The sequence below is a fragment of the Pezoporus occidentalis genome, unplaced genomic scaffold, assembly GCF_034315485.1.
Source record: "Pezoporus occidentalis ecotype Australia unplaced genomic scaffold, CSIRO_AGI_Poc_V1 ctg55, whole genome shotgun sequence".
Taxonomy (NCBI): Eukaryota; Metazoa; Chordata; class Aves; order Psittaciformes; family Psittacidae; genus Pezoporus; species Pezoporus occidentalis.
The window spans coordinates 24,302-49,816 of NW_026915888.1; the positions used below are offsets into that span (position 1 = coordinate 24,302).

At 38.5% G+C, this 25,515-nt stretch overlaps 1 long non-coding RNA gene across 2 annotated transcripts; it reads left to right on the forward strand.

Moving 5' to 3' along the window:
• Window positions 1–105: 105 nt before the first annotated feature.
• On the forward strand, window positions 106–17,019 carry LOC134173796 (uncharacterized). Of its 2 annotated transcripts, none has more exons than XR_009968402.1 (4): window positions 106–517; window positions 12,840–12,893; window positions 14,794–14,866; window positions 15,792–17,019. It is a non-coding gene; the product is annotated as an uncharacterized LOC134173796 (long non-coding RNA). The 2 variants fall into 2 exon arrangements; XR_009968401.1 differs by lacking the exon at window positions 106–517 and adding an exon at window positions 12,311–12,637.
• Window positions 17,020–25,515: the final 8,496 nt, after the last annotated feature.

The window sequence follows — 25,515 nt, forward strand, 5'->3', positions numbered from 1 at the left end:
CCGGCCCGCCGCCGGTACCCACGGCTCGTTCAGCCTTGGGAAAGCAGCTGCCCGCATAAGCAGGGCCGAAGGACAAAGGTGCCCAGCGCGGAGCAGCTTGCTTGGTGTGCAGAGCTAAAGGCTCTGGGGAGGAAAGAGTGAAGGGGGATGCGGAAGACCAAGAAAGTTTACTTCTAAACAAGTTATGAAAGTAACGAAATTACACTTCACATCATTTTCTCGCTGTGTTCTCAAACATCATTTCCAGTTAGAAAATTTGTAGTATCTTTTGACATCACAGATTTATGCAGTTAAATTGTGACAAATTAAAGAAATCTCTATTACTTTGCCTGCAGTTCAAGTCACTGTATCTTGATTAGAATAGTGAGTTGGTGTGACAGGTTCACTGTTGTGAAAAGCGCTTGATTGCATCACTGACATTACAAAATGGCTGTAGGCAGTAAGGACACGTCATGAACGTATTTGGGCTGCATTTGGTAGAAAAGATCTGTCATGAAGGGGAACTGAAATTATCCTGGTATAAAAATTTCATCTTTTTTCATGTCTTAAATATTGATGGAGTCTACTGATGCATGGCTTATTATCCATTTTTCCATCCAGCAACTCTATGTGCTTGAGATATGCCACTCATTAGCTATATTAGCTTTTTTGCTACAAAGGAAAGTTTTTTGTTTGGTTGTGTTCGTTTGTTTTATTAAGAAATGTGAAAAGGAGAGTTAAAGATCAATTTCAGTAGTCTTGAAGTGAAATAAATCTTCAGGTCTGTATCTTATTTGCTCTCCAGCTGTAAGCGATTTTCAGAGTGATTCGGTGCTCTTGGCTTCTCAGACACTGCAAATTTAGCAACTTTTGTTCCTCAAAGCACAGGGAAGTTCTTATATTTTTGTTGATAATACAGAGATCAGCAGCCTCTTACTCACCCATGAATCATAGGAGCTAACTATAGGCTTTAAGATCCTTTTGTTCAAAGGTTATACAGGTAAGTTTTACTCCATCTTGTGGACTCCAGCAGTATTTGGCTGTGTTTATAAGGAAGTAGAATCTAACAGCTTTGTTAGATTGCAGCTATCTTGCAGCTGACTGTTTGACCTGGGTAAAACCTGACATTGATTTTCTGACTTTTGCTATCCACCATTAGAGTCAGGGCAATATTGACTAGAGAAGCAAAGCAGAATTCTAAGCATTGAAGTAACTTTTTTTTCAATACATCTGCAGAATAGGGTATAAAAGTTTTGTGACTGAGAAAGTAAGAGCAAACCAAATCTCCTATTGACCTCTTAGTGTTGCTTCCATAAGAGAATGATGTGTCAGATGCCCCTTTACAGCCTTACAATTAGCTACTTTGTAAAAATACTTAGTGAAACCACCACATAGTGGATGATCATTGTTTCTTATGTTACTGTTGAAGAAACATTTGATCATTTTATTGCAGGGGCCTGCAGAAATCAAATAGGAAACTATACTGTGCATAAGAAATTTCCTGTATTTCTTTTGCTACACAGCCATATGGTTTGATTGTAGTTCCTTATTACTTTGGCCAAAATGACTTAAATGTTATGAATTCAGCCACTGAATGTGTTAAATGCCCTCTTTCCACACTCTTCTTCTTTTAAAACAGGCAGAAAGTTTTGTAACCTTGTAAGTGAGCCCTAAGTTAAAGGTTTGTTTTGTTTACCAAGTGTCTTCTTAAAGAGGGGAGAATCACATTTAAAATATTTAAATAACAATTAATTTGAAGTATATAGAAAGATTATTCTTGAAGGAGTCTCTTTTAATCAGGAAACTGTCCATTTAAGACAAAAGTCTGGCTAGCCAAAATGGAAGGTAGCTCATTTTAGAGTAGGAGAAGCTCTATCATTTGCATTCAGTGGTATTGAAAGGAATATTAATTTTCATGCAATGATACTTAGCAATACAATTTATTTGATTAATTCTTCTTTATCTTTGTTGTTTTTTTTTTGGGGGGGGGGAATTAATGTTTTAAGAAACTTTTTTGCCATTTACCATTTCAAGTGAATCACACCCTTTAAATATTTAAAATCAGAAAAATGCCACTGTATGCTAAAGGGAGAACTTTCATGATTAGCTGTCAGTTATACCTTGCATTCCTATAGCATTTTCAATCAGCAAAACATAGATTACATTACAAATAAGCTAGTCAAGTTTTTGACCTTTAAAAAGGTAGTAGCAGTAAATACCAAATGTAGCTGTAGTTAGAATAACATTCAAAACCTCCCCGAAACCAAGTGTGTTGTGTTTTTAACAGCATATTATAGAACATTCATGTGGCAATACAAGTCACAGTATTCAGTGAGAAAGATTCAGTGGCTGGTGAGTAGAGCTGGATCCTCCAAGTTCTGAGCAGCCACTTTGTGCTAGGGTGAGGGCAATAAGTTATATATTAGCATAGCTGATAGTGGTGCAACTGTCAAAGGTCATCTTCCAGTGATTACAGTGGCATCAAATACCAATAAAAGTGTAGTATATGTATTGCTCTACTCTGAACTATTACCTGCTTTTATAGGATAAAACAAACAAAAAGAAAAGCTTTTAGTAGGAGTACAGTGGACTGAAAAGTGGAATATCTGAAAGCAAGTAAAAGCCCCACCGGTTTTCCTTTTTTGTTGTTTAATATGTTTGTTGGCACTGTAGAAGAGAGGCAGTAAGCAGAACTACCCACTAGGTGACATCACGGCACTGCTTTATTCACAGAGCAGCATCTAACATACAGCAAGGCCACGCTGAGAGCAGATGCCACGTTGTGAAGCTACCTGGGAAAAAACAAATAGCTCACAAGGTGTCACCTTCCCAGGCGCAGCTGTAAACACCAGGTCTTTATGCCAGCCTTAATAGACGTGGTTTAGGCGTGGTCTTTAAGTGCTCCTCTGTTGAGAAAAGAACTGATGACAACGCAACAATGTCTCCTTGAAAGCTTTACTTTCTTGGAACAAAGTTTGTAAAATAGGAAAAGAAACGTTGTGGTGCTCTGTTGTACAAGCTGTGCTAGCAGAGATCCCTTGGGGAAAAGGAAGTAGTCACCCCACCAACTTTTATAGGAAGTTCAACTTGTGACTTGAATATGTGTCCAGAATATTCTCTAATGTAATACTTGCTGTTAATGAATTCAGGGTCATTTCCCAGTTCTAGAGTCTGAGGTGGGATTATGAAATGATTAGTGTTTTACGAAAGATTTTCATACATTAACAGTTGTTATAGAACATTCCAAGCACTTCACAAGATTCAAAAAGTTTGGATAAATGGTCTAATTTGGTTTAGGCTACATACCAAATCAGAAATCAGAGCACATCTGCTTGCATAGTGCAATTTAGAGACTTGATGACCTGTGTGACTTCGGGTTACATTTTTCACGGCTTGTGTGTTTTGGGTCTTCTTCTTGGCTCTCACTAGCTTGGCCTTATTCTGCTATTGCATGCAGACAGTTACGGATCAAGTATAAATTTGAAGGTTTTATAGAAGTGCTGTAAATTGACTCAACTGAGGGGCATAGGGTCAAAGGAATTATAAATGTTATGACAGGCTGAATCCTAATACGAGATGAATGCAGCATCTTTGAAATTTTTTGCTACTTAATGCAGTTTTCAACTAACACACATGAGAATACTTACACAGGACTTAATTAGATGAAGAAATGGGCTCATATCACTCAATTAATGTAACAGAAATGTTGCAGATTGCAGAAGAAAGTGTTCTTAGATATACATATATATATATGATAAGCCACTGAAATACATTATATAGTTCCTACACAAGCCTAGGAAAAAAAAAACGTTGTTAGTTTAGTCATATATTAAAAAAAAAAAAAAATAATTGGAAGTTCATTAAAAATCTGTTATCCATGAAGGTCAAAAAAAAATTCAGACTTCGACTTAAAAGACAATTTCTGCTTCCTCCAGTAACATGGCATGATTTGTTATATCATGGCTACAAAAAATCCTGAGGCAATCACTTTATCTGTGGTGAGTGGTTCCCAGTATTTTCTTCCTGCCAAGTACCCTTTTGGCATCCAGCTACACTTCCAGGTTTTTCTTCTTCCCTTCCTTCCCAACCAGATACAAACTTGGTTCTAGGCTCCACAGTCACTTTCTGAAAAGCTTTGGAAAGTTGCAAGTTCACTGGATACAATAGAGATGTGTGCAAGATGATTTGAAAGTTACTAAATAATGGTATTATAAGAATAGCAGAGTTTAAGAGGAGTTTAATTTTTTGCACATACCAGATAACAGTGTTTTGCTGCTCCGGTAAAAAGGAGAAAAGAGAAATTAGACGAAAGGATGTTTAGTTTCCTACAATATATTGAAGTGGTAAGTTTCTTCTCCAAAAGGAATACTGAAAGACTCTTTTCCATTTAAGATTCTAAAGAATATTTAGGTGCTTGCACACAATTCTGGTGACAATACACTTGTGCGTCTGAGGGCAGAGTGTGGCACAAACTGGCTAACTCTCCTCCACAAGTAGTTGAGGTGTTGCAACTGAGTCACATCTGTAAGATGCAGTGAACAGGCAGTTGGAAAAGATTGCAACAGGTAGTGTGAGAAGTGCAGCTCCTGGCTTGCTTGTTACCTTCTCAGTGAATGACACTGCATACGAATTAGTAAGATATCTGAAGAACCTAAACTGAAGTAAGTACATCTTTATCTAGATTTTTTCATTGTTTTAAATAGAAACGGTATCTTCTCTACCTCGTTTCTTTTCTCAGAGCTTTTGTCTTTGCAGAGCTGTAACTAATAGTTGATTTGCCACACTTAAGGAGAGACTCTTTGATTCAATGGGAATTTTTATGGGGGTAAAAAGGGAAAAATGAACTAGGTGTTTTACAGATGTGAACAAGCACCTTAGTTTTTGACAGAATAAATGGGAAACCTAAGCTTTTGAATAATGCAAATGTGTAGCTCAGTCAGCTTTACTGTTTCTGTGTTACCAGTTCCCCTTACGTTACAAGTTAGCTAATTTCTCTCAAGGCCTTTCCATATGTCAGGAGTAAGATGCAAGTTAGATGTTAACAGTTGGATTGCTTAGCAATCTCTCACCAAGAATCCTTTAGGAATATCTTCACTACTCCATTTGAGGGAATTAATCATACATAAGCATCTCACCTTTGGAAACAGAACTGAAAAACTTAAGGCACTAGTGACTCAAGTGGTTTAAACTAATCTAAGCCAGGCCACTGGAGTGTTGCTGTTCTCCTTTTCCTCCAGCTGTGTGTTCCCATTTCTTTACAACAGTGCTGCTCCCCATATGACCTCTTGATAAGCCAATCAAAGGTTAAATATGTCAGGAAATAAAAGCTGTAGTTCTCTAGCAGCCCAAGGCAATCTAACTGCTGGCTGCTTTCTTGCTGTCTCTTGCCTCTGGCCAAACCCTTTCCCTGACTCCCTTGGTCACGGTTGTTGAGCCATTTCAGTGCACTGACTTGGCAGAAAACTAATACAACAAAAGTGAACAGCTTTTGTGCTGATTTAATGCACTGAAATGGCTCATATTTTCCAAATTGTGTGTTGGAAGAATTGCTTGGTATATGAATGTCCTGTACATCCCCCAGTTTTCTGCCTGCCCTGAGTTCTTCACAGAGACTCCACGTGGCAGATTAGCAAAACAGATGACAGCCTTACTGCAGGAGTGTTTTTTCTTAAACATCCTTCTTTCCATCTTTTGTCAATCAGAAGCATCACACCAGCAGTAAATCCATAGGGAAAAAAGACCAGAATTAGAAAACGAAATCATTACCTTGCAAAATCCCCAAAGCTTCTAGTAACCAATGGATTAGGGACTTTGTGATTAGGAGTTGCATCTGAGGTAGCTATCTTTCGATAAAAAGAAAGAGGAAACATGATCTGAGTGTAGAGTGAAGGTTTATATGCCCAGAACCAAGCCCTCCCCCGAAGCCTTCAGATGATTATTCTTTCAAATCTGTTCTATTTCAATCCTCAATATATACTCTTCCTGACTTATACTTTTAACCTTGAACACTGGCATATGTAACTTTTTTCCTTAAATCCTGGGAAATGGAGCAACCAAGGAAGCAGTACAGGTTTTTCAGTTAGAAAAAAAGAAATAAAAAATAGAAGGGTCTAATAATGCCAGATAGTATGCTACAGGTGTCATTAACTGCAATTGCACGCCATGGCCAATTTCTGTTGACATCTCACCTCCTGTAATACAGATCTCTCTAAACTATCTCATATGATCAAGAGAGTTCCTTTCTCTACAGAAAGCCTCCTTCCTTGGGGTGAACTTTAAAAGCATACAAAGATGAAAGTTACAGAATTTATCAAATGGTGAAAGAGCCATAATTTATAACAACAAAGAAGCATAATAATGGCTTGAATGAAATGAAGTGGAGAACATTAATCTTTTTAGGTGAAAGTTGTTTGAAATTTCGAGCTGTGTGAAAGAAAGAGATCTCTAATTGAATTGCCACTTTGTGCAGGTGGGGAGACACAGACACCTCCGGTAGATGGCTGTGTGCTGTTAACAGAGAGCAGTAATTGGCACCCAGCTGTTCAGATACACTGTGTTGCCATCTTTCCTTTTCCTCTTTGTTCTATTAATTCTAGAAGATACTACACCTTGCCCTGACTGCTACTTGTAAATACGATGTTACTAACAGTAGCAACATGTTCTAGTCAGGTATTTAAATCATCTCTTTTAATCCAAACCCCCAAACCCTCATCTGAATATGGCCTTATTGACTGGAGCAGGGGAGAGATATGTGAGGCCCTAAAATAGTAACAAAGGCTGAAGTTAAGCAGATTTGTTTTTTTCAATAAACATAAACCAAACATATTTGCTTAAAAAAAGTATAATAAGAGCAATAAAGAATCCTGTCATTCTCTCCCAATTACCATTTCAGGCTGTGATCCTGTCAGATTGCATAAGCTCCGAACTCCAGTACTGCCAGGATATGCTGGTATCGATCTCCCTTGAGTCAATGCTTTCTAATGGTTTAGGGCATAAGGCCACCCAAGGCTCTAACTATCACATAATGCTGAGGCCCTACACTGGTCTTTAACTGTTTCAGGGTTGCCATATGCAGCCTGTAAATAATGAAGGAAAAGATCTCTTTTGTTTCACAGTATTGTATTGGTGTGTTACCTGTGCTGTCTTGGACCTCTTAAAAAAGGATGGTATTTCAGGTGCTTCTCCAATTGCTCTAAATATGATGCTTTTTGCTGGTCAGGAATCCAATTCTAGGATGAGCAAATCTCGGTTTTACTATTACTGTTTTCTTTATTTCTGAAAAAGACACAAGTGATTTTAGGTAAAGGAGAAAATCTGGACATGCTGTTGAAGAAGATGAGTAAATGGGATATAAATGCAGTCACAGTTGGCTGCATTTTAGCTGTAAATTAAAAAGTCATTAAAGAGTTGCATGGAGGCAGAAAACTATCTGGGTTTGGTTTTGGAGAAAATATTGTGTTTATATGTAAGACAAATACTACTTGATTAATAAACTTCATGGTTCAATACTAAGTCGTGCTGCATTTTACTCAGTTGAAGAAGCCTTATGGCTAAGACATGGGAGAAGGAATTACAAGATCTTTGTTCTATTCCCAGATCTGTGGTAGTTTATTTATATCCTAATGCTCATATTGTTTATGATTCAGAACTTTGCCTTAGCTTGCTTTCTACAGCATAGTCACTATCTCCCTTCATTTTGTCTGCTCAGACTGCAGGCTGTTTGGAATGGGGATTTCTTATTGCATTACTAAATGCATATATCATGCCTGGCACAATCAGAGCTAATGTGGTTTGGGAAAATAGATATATATTTAATGCTACTGTTTAAAAAAAATGACTGTAAAGTGCTGCTGCTGAATTGGAGTGCTTCCAGTTAAGGTTACTCTTATGTCTGGTCATAGAGAAAATGTTTCACAATGAAAGCTATAAATTTTCATTAATAAAACCAACTAAATTTGCCAGAGGCTTCTAACTTCAGCTCATGACACATCTTTGAAAGTAAAGCACCTTAGTTATTTGTTATTTGTAGAGGCTGAGCTGCATAACCCGTACGTGCTTGAGAAATGACGTAGGTACGCTGGATCCCAAAATAAGCAGGAGGAATGAAAGGAAAGACAGCAGCATTTTGTCCTGAACAGACTGGATGTGAGAGAGTAATTTGAACATATTTGAACTTTTTGATAGTGCAGCTGGAGAGTACTAGGACTGTATGATAACAGAGGAAAGTTTTTCCTTATATGACTGATTTATTTTTCTCTCACCATTGTGCATGTATTTTATAAAACCCAATTAAAGAAAATCCAGTTTGAGTGCTAATACAGGCATTGCCACAATTTTAGCATAAACCCGTTAACTTTCTTTCAGGCTAGTCTCTGTTTAGTGCAGATACAAAAAGTAATGGAACTGTGGATCTAGGTGGCAAGAAAACTATTTTAAAAACTAATTTCTGATACAGATCTCTCTTCATTTGGCTGACACTCTGTAGCACTTTCTAATTTCCCACTTCTTTTTAAATGCTATTTTAGATCAGGATCAGGGCAGTGAGCTGTTTGAATTCTGATTTTGCTCATTACATAAAGTTTAACTTCTAGAGCAGCTCTGAGATGCACTGAGCAGAGAGTCCAAAGGAAAATATCTGCTTTGTGGCTAAAACGTCTCTGACATTTATTAAATCTAGTCTTGTGATAGACTGGAGGTAGATCTGAACTTTGGGCCTCAGAATACTGGTCACAATTCTGCTTTTTGTGTTCATCTTACTCCTTTGTGTTCCCTAAGTGAGCAGTTGATGGTGTTATGGTCACACTGTTTTCTTAGCTAAAATTTATATTGCTTCCTGAAGATGAACTTTGCTGGCATTAACTTAAGATATGATGCCTGCTATTAGAGGAGGAAACAAATAAACATAATGTGACCAAGGGATTTTAGATCTTGCTAGTCAAAATTTCAGTCTCTGCAGTGAATAATGGGTAGGACATCTCAATCTCTTTAAGTAACAGTAATTTATACTCATGAAGAGGACAGAAGCTACAGAAGGCTGGTAAGAACTTGCTTTGGGAAGGTTCCTCAGGATAAGAACCTTCTTCATGATCATAACTGCGAGGCTTACTGTTACTTTTATTCAACATTCCAGCAAACCTTTATTGTCCAGGCTGGATGTGGAGCACTTTAGGTGCTAGTAGTGGAAAAGTGGAATGTGATAAACTACAACATGCACTGCTATTAGGGACCATAGGAAGCAGAGATGAAATTAGGGGTGATAACAAATTGTGAGAAATGAAAAATCCTCAGATATTTTCCTGCATAGGTTTCTGTGATACATGTTTTGTATTAAATCCTGTATTAAGCCTGAGCCACTGTGCTCCTCCCTTCATTTTCCCTGTGTTGTCTCAGCTGCTCATCTGACACTACCATAAGCTGATTCATCTGGCTAAGTGAGGAGAAAAGTAACCCCCCAAAAAGCCCTCAGTATTTTTCTTCTGGCTTTGAGAGCTGAATCAACTCACTGAGGGTCAAATGAGTGGCAGAGTCAGTGCAAGGCTGAGAACATCTAATTGGAAGAGGAGCTTTTTCTCTCCATGGGAAATTACAAAGCACTTCAGTTGCAGGGCAGGATTTTTTGTTATGAAATCAAAAATCTAAGTGCAATTCTTTTGATTTTTAGTAAGTCTCTCCCTCTCACAAATTAGAAACCCTTTGAATTTTCCTATATGCATTCTTTTTAAAACATGTCAAATATTAATTAGTTGGGATTTTACATTTTTCTTCTCTGTTGTTAGGAGACCATCAATACATAAATCTAATCTTCGTGAATCATGCAAGCTGGCAAGCACAGCTTCTGTATTTGCTTCAGTTACAGCAAGCAGCGTTCCATAGGTGGCACTTAACAATATTCTTAACTGTAGCATATGCTTCATTTTGCTGATTTGAGTGGTTTTGCTTAGGAATGAAATGGACAGAATTTGACCCTTGATAACCCAAAAAATGAGGCACCTGCAGAAATGCTATGTTCCCATTTTTGCGGGTCTCATTCTGCTTAGCTGGTTAGGCCTGTTAATGAAGTGTCTGATTTTAATGTCACTGTCTACACAGACATACTTGTCTTTCTCCTTTGACTGTGATAGTTTCCTGCTATACTGCAGAGTCTGATGAGAATTCAGCTGCTGTGAGGAACGTGTGGCACCAACACTGTGCTGTGACTCAGCAGCTGGCAGGTAGCCTGACATATTTGCTGAGTAAGCTGTTATTCCCGAGTTTGCAGTTGAATGGCTTATATTTTGTTGGGAAAATTAATACAGCAATATGATTGTGGCTTTTGGACACATTTCTCCTACCTCTCATTTATCTGCTGCTTTAGTACCAGCCTAGTGTGAGGATTTAAAAGCAATGGTCTCCTTTTCACCACCTGAGAATATCACATAAACCTGTTTCTCTGAGGTATTTCTGACCGATACGCTGAATTATAAAGGACAAAGAAATAACCTGATGTTCTGGGGTTTGTTCTATTATGATAATAGGAAACAGGAACTATGCCTTTATAGAAGTAGCAGGTTTTGCTGGACTGAATTTTCGTCTCTCACAATTCCCAGACCTTTCAGTATTAAATAGAGTGAAATTTATTTTGTACTACTTGCAGAAAGACTACGTTAGAATATAGGAAATAAAATACAGATGTTACAAGGTTCTACATTTTCTCTTTACCCTGATAAGTTCAATTTTAATTTGAATTTTGACATGTTTTAACAAGGCATGGGAATATCTTAAAAAAGGCTCAGTCTGCTGCTACCTCCACATTGGCAAAGAAACTTAGGAAACACAACCTAGGAATCTTTATTTTAATATAGATCTGAGTATACAGTTCATTACTGTCACCAAGACACTCAGTTTTAGCTTGACTTAAATGTCAGGAAATATTATTCAGGTGTGGAATACACCAAAGATCACAGCTAACGGGTCTGTTGAATCTTAATTAACAAGGAACCATGTAAAACTCAGAACTAAGACAGCAACCCTGACATTCTCTGCTCGGCTCTGGGCATTTGTTGCTGACTTTGATCTCCAGTGGTAATCTCCAAAGAGCTCTGATTCTGGCTCACTTAAAACCTGGCTTTACTTTCAAACACTGCCTGGTCAGTCATTATTACCAAATAACTGGAGGGACTACAACCTCATAAAAGGCACTTTATTTCCCATTATGAGACTTAGAGATTAGGTAACAACATTACATAAACCAAAGCTCGTTTCTTCTCTGCAGCTCCGTTTACTCAGTGTTAAATATATTGTGTGCATTGAAACTGTAGCCTGTATTTTTAACAAACAGCAGGCTTATGTTTAGGAAATAGCACAATATTTTTAAAAGGTACAAACAACAAATAGTTGTGAAATGGACTAACGCAGCATCCTTTGCTTGAGGTAAGGCCACAGTCCACATCATAGTTAACGGGCTCATCCGGCAGCTTTTTATTCTAGCTCTTCTTCTTTAATATTTGTTCTTGGCAGGATTATTTCTAATTAGATTGTTCCTGTTCCTAATCTTAGAAGGGACACACACAGGGAGTGAACAAGCAGACTTTGTAGCTCATGCATCTGAACTGCAGCTAATAAAGTGCAGGCTCTTGCTGAGACCAGAGCTAATATTACCTTTTGAAGAAGTCCACTGTCACCACTAATTACACAATTTCCCTTTATTATATGAGGACGCTATGGGAGAGATCTGTGAAAGGCTCTGCCTCAAACTTCACATTATTGGGACATTCATTATGGTAAAGTTTACGAATTTATGGTATGACCTTGAAAAATATTTGAGGCACTCAGAACTCTGTGGTGAGTTGAGCTTTTATTTGAGACAGACACGTTCAGTGTTATCACGTACTTACGTGAAGTTTTGTGGGCACCATGTCACCCGTGTAATAAAAAAATTATTGGGATACTGGAATCTGTTTCTTTCTTCTGACACTTCCAGAATAAAGTATTATGAAAACCAAAAAACTTATACCAGACAAGATGGAAAATACACTCATGTTGGTATTTAAACACAAAGCAGCTCCAAGCCTATTTTTTCATTTCTATCTTGAGTTAATAAAACCATTACTGGTGTTTTCTAGGCAGGTATCTGCCTAAATCAATGAACTAGAATACAGATTTGCGTGAAGTGCTGCAGAAAAAGTGCCCCAGGGAACCCTCTTGAATACGTACACAACGACCTTGTTGGTATGCATTCTGTTGAAGTGTTATGTTCTGCTAGGACAAACATGATAAACGTTTATGGCATGATGAAAGTGATGCTTGGCGAGGATGAGGCCAACTTACAGAGTCGGTTTGTTAACATTTTGGTTGGCTGTAGCATACAAACCTTGTTTTTGTTACTGAAGCTTATGTAGGAATAGGTGTGGGAGATCGGGGTCAGTACTGAATTGGTGTTTTTATGCAGAATGGAGCTGATACAAACTTGTAATTTTCAGTCTGTAGGAAGTTCTGAATGCTGTGGTTTGTTTTCAGCTCAGGATAGGAAGCAATGCGCTTTCAAAAGCAAGTCCTGAATGCAGCTTTGTTTAAACTGGCACACTGCTGGCAAAAATTGCCTATAATAGCACAACATAATTTTTCCAATGGCTGCTTTGCTATGTAAGACTTTATTATGGTGCATTCTGGACACCTTCAGGTATGTCCTCTGTCCTTTGGGAAACAAAGTGATACCATTGTCACAAAATACACAGAGTATTATGAATACTGTTAATTTTACTTCTAAGGTTTGGTAACATGGTTACAAATAGCCCTTTTACCTCGGACTCGCTTTCCACATTTTGGAGTGTAGACTTCATTTAATGGTCAAATTGATTTATTTTCATTACCATTTTTTTCAGTGTTTGCAGGAAGAATATGGAGGAGTGTAACACCTGCATCATGATACCACTCTGGTAGGTCTGCTCTAAAGGGGAAAGAAAACAGATCTTGTCCCAGAACTCATCATCTGTTTGGGAAGTTGTGCTGGGGCACAGTCAGTCAGTCACACTGCTCCTGTTACAGCTTCACTGGATTTATAGTTTATGAGTTTGGGCCCAGCTTTGTGCCTGCAAAACCTGCTGAGAACTGCTGCCCAGTCGTATTTCTCTGATCCATTGTCCTGTGCAGTTCTTCAGTGAAGTGGATGTCCTGAAGCCCTTGTGGTTTGAATAACTGTGGAGGAGCAAGCAGAAATAAGTACTAATGATTTGCATTTCACTCAGCTCAGAGCAAACACAGACTGGATACTCTAAAGGCCTCTAGAGAAGTGTTAACATAGCTGTTAATGACTGACAGAAAGCTTTGTTAATTGTTTTCCAGTTAACTGATTCAGGAGATTCTGAAAGAAGGTAAGGAATCACAGTCTGTGTTTGCACACACAGATATGACAGGAGCAGATGACTTAAGAGGATGAAGGACGGATGTGCAACAGGAGGATACCACGTGTGTTCTCCAACTCTTTAGAGTTTGAATATATTTTCAGCCAAATAAACAGAGTCTGAAACTTATTTATACTAATCAGTGCATGGATTCTTGTGATCAGATTCCAGCTAATGCCAGTCCATGTCACTGCACTGAAATCGATAACATCTGCCTTGGGGCAGATCTTCAGATCAACTCAACCAGTCCAATTGCACCAGCTTTCCTAGAACTAGCAGTTGCATCAGCTGCAGAGTGGCCCATTCATGTGGCTCTATGAACCAGCTGTTGTCTGTGTGCTTCCTTTTCACAATGACAACAAACTGGTTTAGTGCTTTGAAAAGAACCACATCAGTCTGCGAGACTGCATCTTAGGAACCACAAGCAGTGAGTTGGCCAGCAGATCAGATACAATTATGTATGTAATATTGGGTTGGCTGTGCTATATATTAAATAAATATATAGCATGGACTTCAATAGGTTTTATTTTGTTGGGTTTTTTTCTTTTTGAGGCTTGTATGGTTTGAATAACAGCTTTGACAGAAGAAATTTGATTATAAACCAGAGAGAGGTAGTTATAGGCCAAAAATAGGTGGTAAAAGACACCTCTTTGCTTAGATTATGGGTTCTACTGGTAAAAAAAGATTCTTGATTTTGTAGTCTTTAACTTCTGTTTATCTGGATCAGACTTCTTGTGCTTTTGTTTTTAAAGAAAACAGTTCTTGACTGCTTCCTATATGATGGGATAATGTGAGTTATTACAATGGTGAGAAATAGAAATGAAGAAAAACGAAGATGGATGTGCTGACTTGTATGATTTTTTTGTTGCTAAGGCAATGATTTCCATTATTTTCTATGACATTTTTATCAGTAAACATTATTTAAAATTCTTTAACAGCTCATTCTGTGACACTCTACAGTAACTACTGTATTTCCTCTGGCAGTCACTGTTAATTCAGCTGTGCATTAATCCACCTGTACTCAATACGTTTGAATGAGAGCACAGTACTACATGCATGGTGATTTTCCCCAACATGTTGGCACATTCATTCACTGATGTGTGTCTCAGCCTCTCACAGGGTTCTGTAAGAATAAATGGCTATGGAATGTTGATGGACATTCACCAGTTGTCATGATGATCATAGAAATATAAAATTACCTGCCTTGTGAACTTAAGGAAGAACTGATGCTCAGCACTGTTTATCGTACATACACGTTAGAACGGAAGGGTCGGAGTATCTCTACCATCTGCTTGTGCTAGAATTCAAGCTTTGAGAATAAGATTAGTGAGAAGTTTCTCAATGACTGTTTTTGATGGTAGGATGGGTTTTCAATCTTTTTTTTTTTTTTTTTGTGACTACTGGTTATCTTCTAATTCTCGTTGATAAATTTTAGGAGAGTGAAAATAGCATTTGTTCAACTGGTGTGCAGGAAGTGTGATTTGGCATATCCAAGCGGCTTTTAGATGGTAGGTGCTTATAGATAATAACACAAGAGTTACATTAACTTAATTTTACTTTATTTAAGCAACAGTGTAAGATGTAAATACTTTGTCAACTGGCTTCCAAGGAAGAGGAGATGTACGGCCCATAATATGTTTCATTCCTAAACCCGTAGAAACATGGCTTTTCATCGCAGACTTTGTTTTCCTACTATTGCATATCTTAATCTTTTATCTTTTAATGTCTTTTGTGTATTTATAGAAGAGGTCATTCACTTTAGCCCGTGACTGCCAACTCTTCCCTTTAAGAATAGATTATTGACCATTTTCTAGTGCCTTCAGTATTATAAAATGTTTCTTTAAGTTTGCTCTTGTGGAATAAAAGAATTAAAAAATCATTTCAGTAGGGCTGGCTAAAGTCTGTAAGTCACATATTATTTTAGCTTTTTATCTTATTGAATTCAGGAGGTGAAAGTGACAGTAATGAAAAGTCAGAAAGGGGAGAAGTGGATCAATATATTGCTAAATTCTTATTGAAATTCTCATGCTTAGACTGTTCTGGGTGGTTTTATTTCTGCTTAACATTTGCTGAGTAAAAGTCATTGCCCCAGAGATGCAAGATTTATTGACACACAGAGATGAAAATGATTAGCTAAAAGGTTTCTGCACGAAGAGAATCAGAATCAGCTGAAACACTACAGTGTGGCTCATGTGCAGGAGTCTGAGCTATTTGAAATAAGTCATTAATGGTCAAAATTATAAGCTGAGCTTGTCAGTATTATACCAATTGTTCATTCTTTGCTTTCTTTGCAGGAGACCTAACATTCTGAAAAAAGCTTTATTTATGTATCTTTGTATTTCTATATTCTATATACAAACGCTTGGCTTGTTAGAGTTCCTAAGGGCGTTGTATTTTCAACAACTAATTTAGTACATGTTTGTTTATTTGCAGATTGCAGCTTTCCAAGGACTGACTTTATGGAACGTTACTTCAGTGCTGACAGTGTTAAACCTCTGTGGCTCTATATTCTGATTCATTAGGAATCATCCTCTTTCATTTTCCATTTTAGTTCATAATCCACAAACTAGGAGTATCGGTAAACCCTGTTTAGCTTTTCAAACATCTGGAAGGTGTTAGCATGATTTGGCTTACGGTGCTTCTGAGTCTGCAGGAAGTACTAGGCAGAACTCTGGCTTTTTGGCCTACTGAAGAGCAGGTTGTGTCTTCAGACTTGACTTTCTCTTGATTTTGGACAGGCGGAGTGTAGCAATGCCTGCAAAGTTTAATTGACAGACAGCTCAAGTGGAAATACCTGTGGTTCAGTGCTCTCAGAAGTCAAATATAGGGAAAAAATTGTTTTCTAACTGGGTGGCATTCAAAAGAACTTTCTGATCTCACTAATGCTGCTTACAGTTCACGTCACTACACTTTTAGTGGTAAACTCCAGGAGGCAACACCTCTGATTCCTTCATCCAGTGGCTGAATGGACAATCATCCTTACACATGGTCCTGAAGAAAACCTGTGGTAGTCTGTAAGAACACACTGTTCCCACCCCTAAGTGGCACAAAGGCTGCAAAGGGGCTTCTCATTGCAGAGGCTGGGATAAGAACAAGGTACTCAAAGCTGTGTTAGGGTTCTGGTGGTCCTCAGAATCTGAACTGGGTTTCAGGAAGGAGATGTTTTGCTGCTCAGCTTCTTGTGATCAAAGGATGGGGCTTTATGTGTCTCACTGTTTCTCCTTGTTGAATCTGGAGTGTTCTAAGCAAAACTTGCTAAATAAAGAAGATTGAATACAACTCACAATTCAGAGAAAATGAGATAAGAGATTACTGAACACCAGACAAACATGGAAGTATTGAATAATTATGTAAATTGTTGCAGGAAATGTTGTATGAAATGTAATTGCAGGTTTCATGCACGTTTTAAAGCTCTGAGCAGGTTTTGTTTTCAAATAGAAATGATTAAAGATAATTTTTCAATACTTTCACATGATTAATGTAACAGGCTGATTTTTCTTTGAGTACGTCATAAATACCATCCACATTGGTGTGCTAATATATGGAGAGTTTTATTGCTGCAGCGCTTTATGAAATTATTCTTTGGGAAATTATAGATAGTCAATGAATAATTCAAGGGAAAGAATAACCCAAAATCTAATAAATTCTGTGTATGATTGAACTTTGACATTATTCCACTAACGTGTATATACAAACCTTGCTGTTATTCTGGAAACATAATTCAAGTAGAGCTTGATTTTTATGAGAAGAGATGGTTTCACACTTGTCTGAGAAGAAAAGTGACAATTATTAACTAATAGATAACCTGAATACCCATCATCCTTTCTTCTCTTTCCAGAGAAGTAAGGAGCAAAAGATCTAAATGATAAATTGTTGAGGAAATATTGTATTTTTGCCAGGGATTCAAATTATTACAACAATTTCTGGGAGTTTGAAAACACTCCTGTAAATCAGAAAATGAAAACCCTTAAGGAAAGCCATGTCTTACAGGATTGTAACAACATCGCTGTGCTAGGCACAAAGAAATCACAGAAACAGAGATGGCAGCAAGTGCGGAATGGCCCAGCTGGAATGGGAAAAAGGAGTAGTGTGAATCCTAAAAGCAGCCATATGCTTTCCTCTCTTTGCTACCGTGGAGAAGGTAAAGGCGTGAGGCAGAGGTGGTTACCTCTGGCAATGGGAAGAATGGTGTGGATTAGACTGAGCTGGGAAAAACTGGGGCAAGTAATGAGAGAGACTGGGGAGGCATCGTGCTTGTGTTTCTTTTGTGTACAGCTGCAACACTTAGTTTCCTGTTTATACTAAATTACTGGGCTAGGTAAAATAGTTCATAAACTCTAATGCATGGTGTAGACTGGTGTGAGAGTCCCTGTCACTAACACCTTGTACAACTCCTTACAGGAGGGGTAAGTAACTAGAAGGGGCACAGAAGTGTACAGCCAAAATCTTAGGAGTAGCTTTCACATCTTTTTGCAATCTTACAGTCATAAAGGAAAAGGGAACAGGGCAAGAGAGGGGCATTTCCTCCTCCTGAGGGTTAAAGCCTCGTTAGCACCTGACTCCTGCTCTGAGCTGCCCTCAGGAGTTTGAGCTTCCTGCCGCCTACCTGCACAGGTGCCCTCCTAGTTTTGTATGGAGGTGATACGAGTGCCTGTAGTATCTTCGTGTTATGCAAGCTTTGACTTTGAAGACAGATATAGGGAAAAAGCTTCGTCACTTCAATGGTCCTTGAGCCTGGGAAAAGGACAGTCAAAATCAAGCCCACCTTGTATTCTGAACAGCTACACCAGCTTCAGGCTCTCCATGTTTATATAAAGTCCTGGGGCTCCCCTCCCGACAATTTCCTACAAGCATATCCCATTTTTCTGTTTTATTTGGTATATAACATGACATCACTTCTTCAGTGGCTGTAAATTGAGTACCATCATTGATTTTAGTAGGAGTAAATGAATTGATTCCAAGTGGTGGGCTCTTGATTAACTTCAGTGGTCCCAGAGAGGTTTATGTCAGCTGGAGTTCGCTCCCACTGATTTCGGTGGAGTGCCCAGCTTATTCAATGTGAGAGCTGCCTCAGCTCCTACTCTGATTTCTTTCTAATTTGGTCAAAAACAAAGAATTGATCACAGGGCACAGAATTAAGAAAAACAAAATAATGATGAGCTTGATAATGTTGATGACTGTCATGGAATTCCCTCAATATGAATGGATCTTTAGGTTTAAAACTGAGTCTCCTTCTGCTTCCTGTAGATTCCAGCTCTTCAGCTGGTCCCTAACTTTAAGTAAATGAACAGCCTGACTGAAGCTGTTAGACATGTGCCATGGTACTGCGACGCTGTTAGACAGTGACACAGTACTGCAGAACTAATGTAACTGAGAGTTGGATCAAGCCTTTTTCTGTTTGTGTTTCCTTTCATTAGAAAAGGAGAAAATAAGGGAATGGTGAAAAATCAGGTAAGTGTTCTCATTTGTCTGGAAAAGTCGTGAGCACTTCCTGGAATTGCCTCGTGGCTTGGTAAGAAACTGTAGCATTTTTGTTTGTAGTTTAAGCTCATGACTGATCGCAGTTTGGGAACTTGTAAGTCTGTGGGGATTGATGGGCACTGATTTCTGTTCTTCCCCCTGCTCAGTCTGGGAATCTGCATGTTGATGTGTTTCTTTTGAATTAATGTTTATTTCAATATGCTGAGGGAATTGGTATTATTATGAAAGGGCCTGGTATATATGTAAATGAAATGCAGTGGAGTAGAAGAAAGGAACTAATTTGCTGTTGGATTCAAGGATCTTGGCTAAAGCTTCTAGGTAAATATTATTTCATATATCAGACCTGCTTCCTCCTGCCTTAATGAATTCTTGTATTGTAAATTTGTGTAAAGGAAATTGATTTGGAATACCAACATTAGTTTAATCACGGTCACTTTGTATGTTACTGGAATATATTTTCAGTTACAAGAAGTGTAACGTGAGTCCACCTTATTTTTAAGGAACCTGGGGAAACAGTTGTTCTCATTGCCCGAGTGTGATGGGGGGATATTTTAAGACTTCTCTCTGCAACAAAATGTGGGTTATTGTCCAGTGGCACTTGTCAGAGTAAAAGTGAATACTGAGAAAAAGACTTCAATATTTATTAGGTGTCTCTCTTAAAGTGTTTAAATGGGCTCTTGAAATGATGTTGGGCTGTGAGAAGTGGCTGATTACTGTTAACTCTAGTGAGCCTTGATGGGTCAGATAAAACAGAGTTACTCTTATCTGCTGAAGATCCAGGTTTTAGAGTGTAAGTATTTTTTCTTTCACTTTATTTTGCTTGCAAGGATTTTACTTTGATAAATTGCTTAGAAATGTGGTCTTAGGAGACTTGACTCTTCAGTTATTATATGGGGAATGTGCATCCTTTTCATCTGAGGAAGACTTGTTTTTATGTGAATTCCTTTGGTACTTGCAGTATATACAACACACAGTGGGATCAGTTATCAAAAAGGTGACTTTCTAATGCAAGTTAAAGACTGAAATGATGAATTCCACATCTGTTAAACAGACTTAATTTCTGGTGACATTATAAACTGAAAAGGGCAACAAGCTCCTTTTTCATCACATGGAGATCTCTCCAGAACAGATTACAATTTAGAATGTGTTTAGAATTGAAGGTAAAACATTCCTCAGTCACTGCTGAATGCTCTGAAGAATGCGAGTTACCCTGTCAGGGGAATACTTGCTGACTTTTTAGGATACATTTTGGCTCTTAAAAAGAGTTAGAAAGATGGGGTCTTGAAGCAGGTAACTGGTATCAGTAACTTTCCGTGGGAACATGAATTGTATTACCTGCCAGAAGTTAGTTTCATATTTTGATATGTTAATCCACTGCATGGTTGAAGGGTACAAAGGTGAAAACCAACTATTAGTCATACTTTAGCATTGAAGGATGCAGTCAAATTCTGGTCTCATGGTGAGCTGTGGAATTGTTGCTGGTGTAGAATTTGAAGGAAGCATTGACAAGGCAGAACTGACTCCAATACTTTTTATACATCTGTGTCCAAGGTGTTAAGGAAAAAATTGCAGAATCAAGTTTGCAATGCAGCCTTCTTTCAAGGATGCTGCACAGTGGAATACCTTCAGGTTTGATACCTTCTGTAATAATGACTTTGAAATGGGTCTTCCTAGTGCTGTATGATTTCTTCTCATGGAAATTTGCCCATCTGCTTCACAGATACTTGTTTTAGTCCATTTCCTCCCAAACCCTTTTCTCTCTTCAAGGAAGTGATCTTAAAGTTACTATTTCTACTTTTATGATGAGTCTGTTACAGAACACACCTAATCTTTTCCTTCATTGCTTATATGAGATATAAAAGATATATTCTTTATATGAGATATATTCCATTAAATATGGCAGTTAAAATGAATTTGGAAGTTAGTTTTTATAGCTGATGATTATTACACGAATTTCTAAACTATAATCCACATGCTACTAGTTAAAATACTTCGTCATGCACAGACTTCCAAGCCTTTGGCTTAGTGATATTTTCAAAGAGATTAGGGTTGTTTAAAAGCTTTCTAGCAAAAAATACAGTTCTGGAATAGGCTTAGGCCATTTGTTTATCTTGTGGTTTAAATAATCTGCACCAACTCTCTTCTACATCTTCAGAGAAGGTTTTTCTTTTCCAAAAAGAAACTGTCTGTTTTACATAAGAGATCTAGACTCTGAACCACTGAGAATGAACAAGGTGGCATCTGTGAAACAAGCACGCGTCCTCCTCAATGCGTACATCTCAAGTGTTACTGCTGCTCTGAACTTGGGGATACACAGGTCAGGAAAACATGGTCATAAAGGCAGTAGACAATTACCTTTCCAGAGCTGCATAGCTGAGAAGTATAACAAGAATTTGCAGAATAAATGTGCTTTTTAAATACATTTCTACTAAATAAAAACACTCTATAAAGTCAGGGCTAGGAAAAAGATAGAAAGAAGAGCTCTACTTAGGGTAGCTGACTTATTTCCAAGCATGGTTATTTTGTCCTTCTCCCACTTCATCTCAGCAATTTTCTTCTGAGTTATAACATAACTCCACATCCTCACAATTCCTTTGTAAATAGCATTCCTGGTTAGCATTCCACAAAGGGCAATTTGTTCTTGACATATGTAGGTAAGGGCTCAATCATGGGCCTGGCATTGCTCTGATAGAAAAATGACTTCAAGCTGCTCTGTAGATTGCAGCAAACCCATCCCGACAGTTTAAAAACAAAGATGCAGCAAAACTCTAATATAACTTAGAGGAATGGTGCCTTTTGAGAGTGAGGATGTCATCGATGGGGGAAGCTGAGGGCTGCGGTATTACCGTGATTGTAGATTTTCCCTAGGAAATGATTTCTTCCTTGTATTTGTTATTCTCCTGAGGATATTAGTTCTGCCTTTCACCCTGTACTTGTGCCTCATAGCTTTTAATTAAAACCCATTTCCCAGAATGGAAGGGAAATTATAAAATTTTAATGAAATGCTTATTTTTATGAAATACTTAATCCTACATTGTTCACTGTCATTTTGGGACAGCAGGTGCTTGAAGGGCTCCTGTTTGCTTTGTGTTTTCTGTGAAAGTTTGGTGTTATTTGATGTAAATAGCTTCTGACAAGCTGAGGGTATGGCTGGGTCATGCCAAAGGTAGTCACCCAGAGGACAGCTTCTCTGAGAAGTGCTGTCAGGCTTGTTTCCCATGCATACGATCATTTAATAGGCAAGATGGTATCACTCTTGCTTAATACAATGGATTTTACCTTAAAGAAGCAACAAAGAATCTTGCAGGATTTGACATTTACTTTTAAAACTGAGAGAAGAGTAATGCAGTTGTCTGTGTTATTGCCACCAGGTGTCTAAGACCCAAACATTATAGCAACAGGTTTTTTGCTCAGTTCTAATAATTCTGTTTCAACAGCACATTGCTGAGCAGAAGCCGATGTCCTTCTGTTCAGGTGCACTTTTTAGAGTCCTGAAGAGTTTAGATTGGATATAAGGAGGAAATTCTTTCCTGTGAGGGTGCTGAGGCACTGGAATGGGTTGCCCAGGGAGGCTGTGAATGCTCCATCCCTGGCAGTGTTCAAGACCAGGTTGGATGAGGCCTTGGGTGAGATGGTTTAGTGTGAGGTGTCCCTGCCCATGGCAGGGGGTTGGAACTGGATGACCTTAAGGTCCTTTCCAACCCAGGCTATTCTATGATTCTAAGTCTCTTTTCTGTTTCCTGAGCAGGCTGGTAACATTGCAGGCAGTTAGGACTTTATGGCCTGTTTTAAGTGCACACTAAATCATGTGTCTAGGAGGAGCAAGAAGGGTTTATGTGCACAACACAATGAGGCAGATGATTGAGGCAGATGATTAAAGAGAGTCTCTTTCAGACCACCTGAGGGGAAGACTCTTCTCTTGTAGCCAGCCCCACATCTTGACTCTGTCCTAAGGGTTTGTGAGTAGAAGTACCTTTACACTGTTTGTCCTGGATTTTGGCATAAAAACCCCCTCCAAAATCATTAGTGTTAAAACTGACCAAGGCAGAGAATTTGTGTCCATATTGTACTGGATTACAAGTGGTATCTTTTGAGTTGGTGCGATCAATGGAGGTGCTAGCACTCTGTCGTACATGGGGACTGCAGTATGGATTTGTAGTAGCATATCCTCAGAGCTGATGATGTAAAATGTCACGATTTCCAAAAGATGTTGTTTATAAGTAAGCTTACAAGTGAGCTCTGGTGTGTGGTGCTCTCTCTCTTTCATAGAGGTCTAGCTGCTCGGCTGTCAAAGCACTACGTCTGATTCTGTCATATCTGTCTTTGCTGCTTCTTAAGCCCTGTCATGCCTTCTATCATCAAAGCAGCCTCAGCCTCTCTTGCAGTTGCACTCAATAGCATCAAACAGTAGTGCAGGGGATGGCTCAGTAAAGAATGGAATGTTTTTATGTTCAGTGAGAAGGAACCCCATGGAACATTTAGCCAAAGTGACTTCAAAATGAGAAATTACAGCACTCATCTTCTAGCCAGAAAAGGGCTCTGCTGCTCTGATCAGGTGTGAATGAATGGGAGAGATGCTTCTGTGGGACCAAAGCAAAGGTGAGGCATGTGTTGTCTAAGACATTTTCTCCTTTGAGAGCATCGGCTTTCCTCTAATTCAGGAGAAAGTGTAGAGCTCTGGGTTCTTATTTAGTTTTCACTTTGGAAAATACTCATCCAAGCCTGTGCCAGAACAGAAATCTTCAGCCATGGGATTGCTCTGAAATCTCATACAATGCACTGCTTCTTTTTCTCATCATATCAAGACAGTGCAAACATCAATGCCATTTAATGAACTGTGATGCCAGCTCGTTGGTTCCAGGCAATAACGTTTTACTTAGCTCTACTATACGAAGATTAATATTAGCATGGTCACTTCATCTGATTATTATTTTTTAAGCTGTCCCAATTTTATGGATGTTGTATGAATAAATTGTATTTATTCTTCTTCTTCTTCCCCTTGCAAGCACAGTTCCCTAATATTAAATCTTCCAACATCCTGCATCCTTTCTATCAGGGTGTGCTGTTGCTGAGCAACACCAGATTTGCTCTTTAAAATTATCCAGGTTTCTTTAGCCAGCTTTGTGAGTTGGTGCAGCAGGGAAGCAATAATATATGTCTTAATGCTTTAAAATTATATGTATTTTTTATTTACACTATTTATTAACATTTCTTGTATTTGGGCCATCATACATGGGCATGTGGCTATACATTTTAAAATAATACAGTTTCACATCAGTTTTTAGTTCTGCTGTGGGGATTTTTGGTCATTATATAACTGTACTTGTAGAACATACATTAAGTCCTTATACATAGGTGCAAGAAGAGAGAAAAATTAGAACATACATCTCCTTAGGAAAGTTCTTACTAGAAGGATTTTTAATTGAGGTTTTTTTTTCCCCTAAAGCATATGTATTTCTGCTTTCTGAACGTGTGAGTGTGGATCCTTCATAGTTGGAGCTTTAAGATGGTTCACCCTTTTGCTGAACCCTGCTGACCTTCCACTGTCCAGGTATCATAAAAGTTGTCAAAATGTTCCTTTTGACCTCATAACTGAGTGCTGGAGGAATTACGTTCATGTAGGTCAAGTGCTATTTCAACGTAGGCTGCAATTTTAAACCTTGACCACAGGACCGTGTAATTCCCAAATGTTTTATTCTTCAGTGTCCGTTTTTAATGACAAGAGCAAAAATCTTCGCTTGCAACACTCAATTTATTGAACTGATGCCATGAATGATGCAGCCATTACTAGCAGGTGATAAAAGGTATGTGTGAGGTTTGCACATATGGTCAAGAGGACTCCCCTGACCCCTTAATTCAGTAAAGATAGATCTGAACTTGGAGATTCTGAGCTCACAGTGTGGAGGCATCTGCAGCTTCCCCAGACTTGCACTTCTCTATAGAATGAAGCATATGCAAAAAGAGGGAAGTCTAAAGTGGACCAAAGCTGTTATAGGATTTGGCCTTGCAGATCTGGTGTTGCAGCACTGTGGCAGAGATAGTCAGAGGAATCATTTTTCTTTGGTTAGAGCTAGAGCAAGATGAGAGTAATTTTAATGGCAATAGTTGCTTATTTTGATAGAACCGATGATTGCTGACAATTTGAAAACAACTGTTTATATATATGAGGTCACAGATTATGCTGTTATTGAATCCTTTGCTTTGATTCAGGATCCTGTTGATTTTTATAGGAGCAAACAAGGGCTCTTTCTGGCTGTTAAAAGAACTTTTCCGTTGTTCACCACTGTTTGCAGTAGATGAGATTTTGATGATGGGTTAAATCCAGCTGACCAATTGCATTTTTTCACTTACTTAATTGGGAAAGAGGTATATGTGTGGCAAGCAAGGTTAGTGGTTTCTGTGCTGTTCATTTCCTAAGCATGAAGATGACAAGGTTACGTCTCACAGTGTCATTAGAATCGAATAACATCATCAGTCTGTTTTCTTAGGGATCAGCTTTTTGTCACTTGCTTTGGTCATGTGGTTTGCAATGTGCTCCATTTTGTTGGGAAAGCAGCTGGGAATCCTCACACTGAAGAAAACGGGAAGTTAAGTTAATGCAAACATCTCACCAAGCAGTCTGCTGAGACTATGCCAAACCTGCAAAGCCTCCTGCACCAGGAGGCACACGGCTTGG